Source organism: Rhinatrema bivittatum, chromosome 3 (assembly GCF_901001135.1).
Source record: "Rhinatrema bivittatum chromosome 3, aRhiBiv1.1, whole genome shotgun sequence".
In the NCBI taxonomy this organism is placed as follows: Eukaryota; Metazoa; Chordata; class Amphibia; order Gymnophiona; family Rhinatrematidae; genus Rhinatrema; species Rhinatrema bivittatum.
In genome coordinates, this window is record NC_042617.1 from 437,048,206 (window position 1) to 437,060,699 (window position 12,494).

Sequence of the window (12,494 nt, forward strand, 5' to 3'; positions counted from 1 at the left end):
CAATCTTCGCCGGCTCGTCCTTATGCGATCCACGATGGATGGTAAGTACTCTAATCCCGCTTCAACGACAATCCCATTGAGACCTGTTCTCTAAATCGGGCCATATGGTTCGAAAGATTCTAGGTCGTCTGGCCTTCTAATAACCGTTTAAGTGTCACATATCGCTATTGCCAGCTATGTCGGACACAATATCAAGATAACCTCTCTACCAATCATTTGGGATTACATCAGACATCCTCCCGTTGTTAGCAACGGGACTCTGTACTGATTAATACTCTGGTTTCTAGTTCCTAATTAAGGACCGAAATTCCAGATGCATTCGCTGATCTGCTAAACACGAGATTCAGCAAACACTGTCTTAATTGCAAGTCCACCTCGAGATCTGGCAACGTCTTGACGTTTTCTTGTATAGTACATAGAAATGCGGGAACGACTTTAACCGCTCATGCTCCCGTGGGAGATTACATGATATCCTGATTACGTCAGCCCCACCAGTTGGACACCTTCTGGTCTCTCAACTTGCTGGATATCAGAGCGGCCACCCCACTTTGTACCAAGGTTCAGGGTACAGTCCCCCGGACTTCCTGTTGGCTAAGCTTTGGGAACATCTGGTGGGGTGTATTGGAGATGGAAATGGGGATTGTCAGTAGTGTGGGACTGTTTCTTGGAGATTGGGTAGATATGAGGGAAAGGGGAAATCATAAGACAGGCTTATTTCTTGGAGATCAGGAGGGGCTTTAGTCAAGGGTCAGGGAGATATTTCTAAAATGAAAGGACTTAACTGGTTAGTACTGATTTTCAACACTAGCTAGCTAAATTTAAGCAGGCAAAAATGAGTGGTATCTTTTGACAGGCTAGATATAAGCTCATTTAGAACCAAAAACCTAGATGCCAAATTTGGCTGAAAATGTGCTTTATTTAACAAGCCAAAATTTAGCCAGCTAACAAGGTCATTCATCAAGCTGCATTAGGATCTTATGGCATGATAAATGGGGTCTAATGTGCAATAGCCATACGATGTTTATTATGTCTCATGCTAGCATGCAAATATGCTAATGAGTATGCAAAAGCTAGAACATTCTGCAAATGAGGGACTCCTACCACAGTTCGTGGTAAAATAATGCACAATAATATGGGATTTAATGTGGGAAATAGCACCTTTTTTTTTTTTTTTTTGCAGTAGAGGAGAAAAAGAGGTTTTTTTTCACATGACAGCAGCCATTAATGCAGATTGTGGCTATTATTGTGGGTGATGAAATGAGGCCTTTTCAGACACACCTATATATCCCTGCTGGCCCAATATAAACAGCCTTTCTTACCTACCTTGTGTTCCTAAAGCTACAATATTAAGGGGAAGTATACTAGCAATGGGATACAGGCTGCTTTGGGCTGCTCAACAACAACAAAAACAACTACAACAGGCAAGGCAGGTTCAACTGCCTCCTAGAGAAGTACCCACACTGGAGCCAGAGCTGCAAGCCCTGTCCGTGGAGCATCCGGGCCTACGGCAGGGTTTGCCATGCAGGAAGGCACACAGTTGGTTCAGGGAGCGCATCTTTTTTTTTTTTTTACCTTGTTTCAAATGTTCCTTGTATCACTCCCACGCGAAGGTTCTGTTGTACTGTAAACCGGTGTGATCTGTATACTATACAGGAATGTCGGTATATAAGAATTTAAAATAAATAAATCTTTCATCCATGAACCACATTGCTGGGGATGCCAGAAGAACATGTAGTTACGAGGTATCGCCTCAGCTCTCAGGCTATCATGGACTTATATCAAGAACTCATATGAGACCTGGATCTGGTCACTGAGATGTCTCACGCTATACCAGGCCTCACCAAACTATTGTGCACCATGTATTTCATGGCATCTGGCTCCTTCCAAACAACAGTCAGAGTTGTCGGGGAAATGTCCCAAACATCTTTTTCCTTCTGTCTGGGCCAGTTCATAACAGCTGTGGGTGGCCTCATTAATCATTACATAAGATTCCCTTGTGAAAAGCAAGACTTGCTGGACTTGAAGAGAGGGTTTTATGCCATTGCCAACTTTCCTAATGTTCTGGGAGCTATTGACTGCACTCATGTAGCCATCATCCCACCCGTGGCAGGAAGGAGATCTACCACAGCAGAAATCTCTTCCACTCATCAATGTGTAAGTGAGCTGTGACACTTGAATGCACATCCTCCACATGGTTGCCAGGTACCCAGGAGCTGCTCATGATTCCTTTATACTTAGGCAATCGGGCCTGTTTGAAAATTTTGAAGATGGCCTCTACAGTGACGGTTGGCTGGAAGGTAAGAGCGATGCTTCTTTCTATAGTCCTTCTCCAGCTGTATGCTTACAGCAAACGCCACTGACACAGGGGAATGTCAGGATTGTGACTGCATCGGTCACGCAACAAGTGACTCGCACAATTAGGTCTACAAGCCATAGTGCCAGGGCCCGGCTTTGTCTTTCCATGCCAAAGAGGCCTGCTAATGATGCATACCCAAACATTGCACTTGACACAAAGCTCTGTGTGGCTGTTCAAATCTAGAGATGTGAATCGGAACTGAAATCGGATCCGATTCTGGTTCCGATTCACATCTATAGAGATGTGAATCGGAACTGAAATCGGAACCGATTCTGGTTCCGATTCACATCTCTATTCAAATCCTCCCTTTTGGAGCTGTTGAAATGTCACTTGGCAACCAAATACTTTGTGTCCACAGTGCAGGGACTCCCAGATCAGGTGTACCCTGTTAGTGCTCTGTCAGCCAGGATGTCAGCCACAGTTTGTCTTGAACATCACAGAGGTATATGAGTTAAATAGAAGCTGGGGCTGTGCATTTTGGCCGTATCATAATCACTGTGTCATGTCAAACAAATATGTACCTCCGGAGGACATACTGCAGAACAGCCAGGGACATGCACAATCATACCAAGAGGTTGATTTCTGCAATGACATGTATAGTTTCAGTGTTAGAGGAGGTGCTAGAAACAGTTAGCGATAGCTTGGTGTGAGTGACATGGCACATTGTGTAGGAACCCCCAGATGCTGTTTTACACGGAAGTGATATGAATTATAATGCTAAATTAATTGGACGGATGGGCAGACTAGATGGGCCATATGGTCTTTTTCTGCCGTCATGTTTCTATGATATAAAATTCTTGCACATGTGTGTTTGCACCCACATACATGTATATATAGACATGCGTGTGCTTGTTTTAGTTACCATCTGTGTGTGCACATCTGCTACTTTTGTGCACATGCATCTCTTTTAAAATTCACCTTAAATTGTTCTCAGTAGATCAGATACACAAATTATAATTAAATACTTTTGATGAGTGGGTGGGATAGGGCTTCTCACTATCTCTTCTCCCTCCCCTGGCAGTTCACATGTTTAAAAAGAAAATGGTGGTCCTGACATGGCCTCCATATAGTAATTATTCATTGTGACTCTATTGAATCATCTGGTTCAGAAGAACAGTGCCTGAGTTCCATTCAGAGCATTTGGTAAAATAGATACAGATTTTTTTTTTTAATTTTTCTCAAGACAAATTAGATATGCTGCAGTGTACCACCTTAACCCATATATTAATCAAGTTGTATATCTATAATATAAAGCTGGTCAAATAACTCTATAGAGCACACAGACAGAAGTAAGGTCTGGCTAAGAATAACAGAAAATGGTAAAACATTTTATCCAAAAATTACAAGAATACAACAGTCTCATTCTATTATAATATCCGTAAGAAAAAAAACAGGATAAACTGGGTAGAAGCCCAAACCTTTTTGCTGAGAAACTCTGCCATTACTCCTATGCTACAAGTTACAACAATACAGTTCTCACTTAACTTTCCTTAAAATAAAACTGAAATGCTTTTCCAGTGACATTTGAAATGTATTGGAGTTGATATGTACAATGAAGCAGAAGAATATTCTTACCTCATTGTGCAGTTCACCTCATATGCTTTCCAACTCCAAGAGAAATGTATTTCAAACTAATTAGAAAGAAATGAGGACTGATTCATAGGTAAAAACAATGAAACAGAAATTTGGAAATCAATAGGGGGATTTATCAAAGTGTGTTCTAGATTAGTCAATGTAAATACCCAGTATAGGAAAAATGCTGATGCAAAAATGGAACAATATTTCAATGGAACAGTACTGAGGAAAAGTAAACTTTTAATATCTTTCCATTACCTCAATTCAGAGGCAAGACCAAAGAACCTAGATACTGAAAACAAAATGTTGCAACCTCTAAGAATTCCCTCCATGCAATAAACTCAAGCATTCCTCACATCCATTAAGATGATCACTTTTTGCTAATTAAATCAGTGAATAGGGAAAATTAAACATATGAGTCACCAATTACACATTAAGTTTAAGGTTAAAAGAAGGCTGTGAAGAGGAAAAAAGAAACCAAAGGCACTTTCATTTCTTTGCACTTACTTCAATAAATGGTCAATTGATCTTGAGAATGATAAAACCACTAAAGTCGAACATATAGAAGGCCTTGCTCAGTGATGTGTGCATTTCACTTTAACACAGTTCAAATATCTTTTTGTGACTGATAACCCTGGCAGTTTGTGTTTAGGAGTTGATGCATCATCACAGACTTCTAAGATGATATCTAGTTCAGTAATGGAAAAATCCCACAGTATGGATGGATAGAAGAAAGGAAGGTGAGAAAACTAATAGCAAAACAAAGGAAAGAAAGCAAAAAAGAAAATAAGGTAGAAACATGAAATATCTAATAGAAGCTTTACTTGGCATTAGTGCTTGACAAGAAAAAGGTAAATAAGTATAAGAAAGAATTCCTCTTTTGAAATAAAAATAGGAAGAAAATTCCTTCTGAGAGTAACTCAATACTTTCAATTTCACCAATAAGATCACTATATAAAAATAAGAACTTCAATTTTAATAAAACCCAAGGAAGAAGTAACTGAAATCTTAAAGGAAAGACAGGTGTTACAAAAAAGGCTCACGGAATTGAGATTAAGTAAAAAAACAAAAGTTGACCACAATATTTTACCTAGAAATATTACAAAACCATATATTTTAGCAAATTATTAGAAAGCAGTAGAAACAAACATTATATTAGTCTTGTTTATAAAACAATACTGTGATCCCTGCAAATCATGATCCAGTTAGTTTGATTTCCATGTGAAAGATTTTAATAGATGAATTGTGAAAGACAAAAGCAATGCAATAACCACGCATGCACAGGGGGCTCAATTTATCCACAATCAAGTAGGCATCTGGAAAACAAAGAGCACATAATATGGTTTTGCTGAACAGTAGCTATCCTAAAAAGCTGCTATTCAGCTGAAAAAACATTGGCATGGGTCCACAAACAAGATTTAGATGTGGATGGAGGCACCATGATAAACACTCCAAATACATGCCCGCAAACACCTATATATACAATTACATGCATATAGCATTGTTCTTTGATTATGAATGTTTTTATTGTGAGCCACCTTGAACAAGCCGGTCCTGACCAACTCTAACAAGAGAGACCACATCACGCCCATTCTTTACAATCTCCACTGGCTTCCAATTAAATTCAGAGTCTCCTACAAAGTCCTGACCCTCACTCACAAATACCTAAACAACATAGCACCTATCGATCTCACCCATCAACTCCGTACCATTAAATCAACAAGACCAATCAGAAAAGCCTACCAAGACACCCTTATCATCCCTCAAACCAAAACTCCACTAAGAAATAGGGCTTTCTCCACAGCAAGTCCTTCACTTTGGAATTCACTACCACCAGAACTCAGACAAGTCACTTGCCACCAGTCATTCAAAAAAAAACTGAAAACCTGGCTATTCAGCCAAGCATTTCCATGATTTCTAAGAAGCTGCTTCAACGAACTCTTATTACATCCTCTCCTCTCCAACTATATAACCCCTCCATCCCCCTCCCTCTATTCTTCTCTCCCCCCTTGGATTTAGACATATAAGACTTTGTTGTGCCATGTATATTTTGTTCTTATGTTTATGTTTAGCCATGTATTTTTTGCTCTTATGTTTAAATGTTACTCAAAAAGTTATACAATATGTTACTCAAAAAAGTTCTTATATGTAATTGCCCACAAGCAAGCTTATTCAACTGTTCTCTGTAAACCGATTTGATTTACATATAATGTAAGAAGATCGGTATATAAAAACCATAAATAAATAAAATAAATAAACAATGAGATATAGCAGCATATAAAAGGTGAATTTTAAAAGCCCGATGCATGTATTAATTAGGGGATGTGTGAATATGTTGGGCTCATGCCTTAGCTAATAGGTTTGTACAGATCAATAACCCAAGGCAGTGCAGGGGTGGGAGCCAATCTGTTGAAATCTGCCTGATCCCAAGCAACAGCAGGCCTCATCACTATCTGCTCTTGGGCAGTAGGGAATCTCTATCCTCTACGCCACCATGACTCATCCACAGCTGTCACATAGCAGCCTCTATGAGCTTTACATAGATGCCACTTTCTAGGATGACAGGGTCTTCTAGCAGGCTGCAAGTAGACAGAGGTTCATAGGCTGGGTAGTGGACAAGTGATGTGGCTCCAGTTAGCAGCAGACCCTGTCCCCTATAATCATAGGATAAAAGTGTCACCTAATTTATGCATCCAAAATGTATGCAGCTACATAAGGTGGATTCTCTGTAGGCCTAACCATATGGCAGAGTAAGGCTCAAGTGATGCGGCCTTGTATGGCAGAGCTACTTTCTAATTACCAAGATATCTTCTACAGATAAGTAGATAAGTAGGCCTCTGTGTAGAAAAAGAGAACATCATATAGGGGTCCTGGCAAGCCTCCTGCCTTCCTCCGCTCCCAGGTATCATCAACCCAGTGGCCCAGACCCCTCTCTGAACCCATTAATCTGGTGAACATGAAAGTACCCGACATGACAGTGCCTTTGTTCTTCCCCTTCCCTCCATTCCTGCAAACCTAAAATAAGATTAAATCATATAAATTCCCCCCAAACACCTGAGCCTCCCTGGCAACTGAAGCTCTTCCAAGCAGGCACACCCCCCAAAACCAATACAAATAGGCCTACTTCAGGTACTGGGTGTGAGAGCCTCTGGGCCCAGGAAGGGAGGTGATGACCACTACCAGGTACCTACTCATCCGGCAAATTGGCACAGCATATCTGAGCTCTGATGCTGCCAATTTTCACACCCCCTTTCGACTGTATGATTAAACAGTGGCAGGCCAAGGTGGAATGTTTGATTACAATGGATAAGGTCATTTTCTCCCCACCTACACATTAGCATAGCTTTAGCATCCATCACAAAGAGTGGAAGCTCATTATTGCTTGTGCCCAAAGTCAGTGTGTGCTAATTGGTTGCACACGCAGTGCATGCTTTGGGGTATGCATTGGTGTGGTAAAGAAGATAACTACAAGCCCCACATCATCCCCAGACACAGATATAGATAGAGTCTAACACAGCATGTCAGTCACCCAGACACACACATTGGTTAGAACATTGATAACCGCTTTGCTGGAGGTGGCCCGTAATCTACTGAGGCCCAAATTTACTGTTTCTGGCCTATTTGTCATCAACCATCAATGATGTCTTTTCCAAGTTTATCCCTACCTGCTAATGAGGTAGTCAAAGTCATTACTCCTTACAGAAGATTGAGCCTAACAGACATCTGTCAGAAGCAAATATGCTCACTGATTTGTCCTTGATACAGACATGGGCCCTTCTAGGTCTTACGTACCCCAAAATGCTTTTCTTTCTATATAACAACCCTGAAAGTGCAGAAGATATCATGCCTACCACATGATACCTCTGGGAGCTGTTGGCCTAAACATTTTGCAGAGGTAGGCTTCAGAAAAAGGCTTATTGCTAGCTTAAGAGGTCATCAGCTGACACCACCTTCTCTAGCTTTAATGCTATGCATAGAGTTAATGAGTGAGAGTCTATTAGCACACCTGCCTAGGATCTCAATATCCAGAAAGTCTAAATTGCTCTAACACTACAGGACACCTATAAGATAGGCAAGGGCCTCAAACCTGAAAAGACCTGAAAGGTCACGACTCTGCTTGGAAAATGACCATTCTGCTATCCTGTCTCCCCTGGAGTCCTTACCCTATGTGCTTTAAGGGTGGCCACTAGGGATGTGAATCGTTTTTCAACTATTAAAATTATCGTCCGATAATTTTAATATAGTCTTAAATCGTTAAAGAACACAATACAATAGAAATTCTATCGATTTATCATTAAAAATCGTTAAATCGTGTTAGTGCGCACTAACGGGAGTTAGTGCGCACTAACGGGAGTTACAAATTGATACAAATTGACACTTTCCAGGTCAGTAAAGGTCAGTTAGGAATGAATATGTATTCCTATTGGCTGGCTGCCCTCTTATCTATTGATGTTACCAAGGTTCCCACTGAGGTGATGGTTGGGGGGATGGGAAATGGAAATGGAAACTCAGGAACACTAACAGAAAATGATACAAATTATTGACACTTTCCAGGTCAGTAAAGGTCAGTTAGGAATGAATATGTATTCCTATTGGCTGGCTGCCCTCTTATCTATTGATGTTACCAAGGTTCCCACTGAGGTGATGGTTGGGGGGATGGGAAATGGAAACTGTTGGTAGTTGACAAAAAAAGTAATGTGATCAGTCAATGTGACTAGAACTTGTGCCCTATTCCTGATACCAGGGGTGTTGTGATCTTCCTGCACTCAGTGCCCTATCCCTGATACCAGGAGTGTTGTGATCTTCCTGCACACAGTGCCCTATCCCTTATACCAGGGGTGTTGTGATCTTCCTGCATGCAGTGCCCTATCCCTATTAATACCAGGAGTGTTATGATCTTCCTGCACACAGTGCCCTAACCTGATACCAGGGGTGTTGTGATCTTCCTGCACACAGTGCCCTAACCCTAATACCAGGAGTGTTGTGATCTTCCTGCACACAGTGCCCTATCCCTGATACCAGGGGTGTTGTGATCTTCCTGCATGCAGTGCCCTATCCCTATTAATACCAGGAGTGTTGTGATCTTCCTGCACACAGTGCCCTAACCCTGATACCAGGGGTGTTGTGATCTTCCTGCACACAGTGCCCTACCCCGATACCAGGGGTGTTGTGATCTTCCTGCATGCAGTGCCCTATCCCTGATACCGGGATGGGTGCAAGAAGATCACAACACCCCCGGTAACCGGGATAGGGCACTTTGTGCAGGAAGATCACAACACCCCTGGTATCAGGGTTAGGGCACTGCATGCAGGAAGATCACAACACCCCTGGTGTCAGGGTTAGGGCACTGTGTGCAGGAAGATCACAGCACTCCTGGAATTAGGGATAGGGCACTTTGTGCAAAAAGATCACAACACCCCTGGTATCAGGGTTAGGGCACCGCATGCAGGAAGATCACAACACCCCTGGTATCAGGGTTAGGGCACTTTGTGCAGGAAGATCACAACACTCCTGGTATTAGGGATAGGGCACTCTGTGCAGGAAGATCACAACACCCCTGGTATCAGGGTTAGGGCACCGCATGCAGGAAGATCACAACACCCCTGGTATCAGGGTTAGGGCACTGCATGCAGGAAGATCACAACACCCCTGGTATCAGGGTTAGGGCACTGCATGCAGGAAGATCACAACACCCCTGGTATCAGGGTTAGGGCACTGTGTGCAGGAAGATCACAGCACTCCTGGTATTAGGGATAGGGCACTTTGTGCAGGAAGATCACAACACTCCTGGTATTAGGGATAGGGCACTTTGTGCAGGAAGATCACAACACCCCTGGTATCAGGGTTAGGGCAATGCATGCAGGAAGATCACAGCACCCCTGGTATCAGGGGTAGGGCACTGTGTGCAGGAAGATCACAGCACTCCTGGTATTAGGGATAGGGCACTTTGTGCAGGAAGATCACAGCACTCCTGCTATCAGGATTAGGGCACTTTGTGCAGGAAGATCACAGCACTCCTGCTATCAGGATTAGGGCACTTTGTGCAGGAAGATCAGAACACTCCTGGTATTAGGGATAGGGCACTTTGTGCAGGAAGATCACAACACCCCTGGTATCAGGGTTAGGGCACTGCATGCAGGAAGATCACAACACTCCTGGTATTAATAGGGATAGGGCACTGCATGCAGGAAGATCACAACACCCCTGGTATCAGGGTTAGGGCACTGTGTGCAGGAAGATCACAGCACTCCTGGTATCAGGGTTAAGGCACTTTGTGCAGGAAGATCACAGCACTCCTGGTATCAGGGTTAGGGCACTTTGTGCAGGAAGATCACAACACCCCTGGTATCAGGGTTAGGGCACAAGTTCTAGTCACATTGACTGATCACATTACTTTTTTTGTCAAGCTACCAACTGTTTCCATTTCCCATCCCCCATATATTGTCAGTGGGAACCTTGGTAACATGAATAAATAAGAGGGCAGCCAATAGGAATACATATTCATTCCTAAACTGACCTTAACTGACCTGAAAAGTGTCAAATTGTATCATTTTCTGTTAGTGCGCACTAACAATGGTTAGTGCGCACTAATCGGAAAAAACGATTTTTTAACTAAAAAATCGTGCCAAACACGATTTTCTTCTCCTGCCAGACGATTTCGATCGTTAAGACGATAGGGCACATGATTCACACCTCTAGTGGCCACAGATAGGATAAGGACTATAATTGCTATTTGCAATCAGAACAAACAAACTAGTCTGCAGATTTTCCATGTACCTATTTAAAGCAGGATAATATGAGACTAGACCTGAGCTGGACAGGTAAAGGGCCTTGCTGCACCCTGATATTTCAATATTTCCAATGACTACCTATGTCATGTCTGCTGGGTTAATAGCTTCTAACACAGCTTTGCCTTTGGTTCAATGAGGTGAACCTTTTGTTATGACATGTGGGTGCTGATATTGTCATCACTAAATAAATCTTACCTATATATTCCAAAGGTGACGTTCAATAACATGTGAAGGCATGATACCATCCTATTCCCCATCCAGCCTTTGGATAGTCAGACCAGCATCCTTGTATAGCCTTCCCAAGCAGCTAATAAAGCCAACATGATAGCCCAAGGGCCAAGGCCCTCACCATCTGTACATGAGAGTTGACTATTTGCTTATCTAGATATTGCAGGGCCCAGCTGTGCCTGGTTGTGGGCAACCTCTATGAGATTTACTAGCTTGCAATGATCTGTAAGAAGTTTGGGATTGCCACAATATTTGACATGTGCTTCCCAAAAGTCTGTAAGTGAAGGCCTGCTATGTGAGTACTCCAATGTCAGCATTGCCTGCAACAGCTGAGGCAGTGCTGACACCTGTGTCTTTGCAGGCCCATGTGACACTATACATCCGATGTACATGTGGATATATTCAAATACACACAGATGTCAGCTAGGGAATCTGGATGTAACATGCCAAATCTGTGATTGATGATTGTAACTGTCAACCTATAGCTTCAGTCTGTTGCTTTAAGCAGCTGAGCTACTTATGATTTATATGACTTCTAGAGCACTTGGCTTCATGTACTAGGCCCTGTTGGAGTTCCATCATACCTATGTGACTATCTCGTCAACATGGAAGGGCTAGGACAGGGTCAAAGGCGCAGCTGAGGCAAGCAAGAAGGCAGAAGCTATGGCAAACTATATACACTGTGTTAGCAGTCTTACATGAATGTTATGGCGCGATGTGACTCTTTTGGACTGATAATTAATCTGAATACATTAGGACAGCCATATGTATTTGGTGTTAGGTTTATTTTGTCTCTATTTTGTTTAATACTGTCTGTTGCACCTATTGCTCCATCATGTTGTTGCCTAACTAGGCCTCTGGCATCCGCAGCAATGTGGTTTGTAGACGAAAGATGTGCTCCCTCTACTGCCTGCATGCCCTTCTACATAGCAAGCCATACAGTGAGCCTGGGCGTTCTGCTGGTGGGATTTGCAGCTCTGGCTCTGGTGTGGGTACTTTCCTAGGAGGCGTTTGAACCTCCCTTACTATCTCGCAACGCGATAAATATTGCGCGTCTGTTGCATGTTAGACCCCATTTATCCTGCCATAAGGCCATAACGTAGCTTGACGAATGATCCTATAAGTGTGATAAATAAAATTAATTCATCTGTGACCTTTTTGCCTCTGATAGTCCTTAGAACTGAATATAATGTCTTCTGCTACAGGCTGGCTTAAGTCCTCTCATCTGTAAACACCGTTGGGAACAAATTATTTCAGGCACTGTCACGTGGGTAGCCAGATGGTAAGGCTATTGGGGTTTCTGTTTTAAAAGGTTTTATGAAAATAGCACACCGAGAGTATTTTCACCGGGAAATAAATCAAAATAGAAAAATGATCTCATAGGCACTTCTATAAACAAATTAATATCTTTATTTTGCTGGCCAATGGATAGTTTTTCAGGTTCTTCACTTCTAGAAACAAGTGTAATTATTGAACAGAATAAATATTTCAATAATGTCAATATTGTCAATGAGAAATAACTTACTTTTGAAGCACAAAACTTT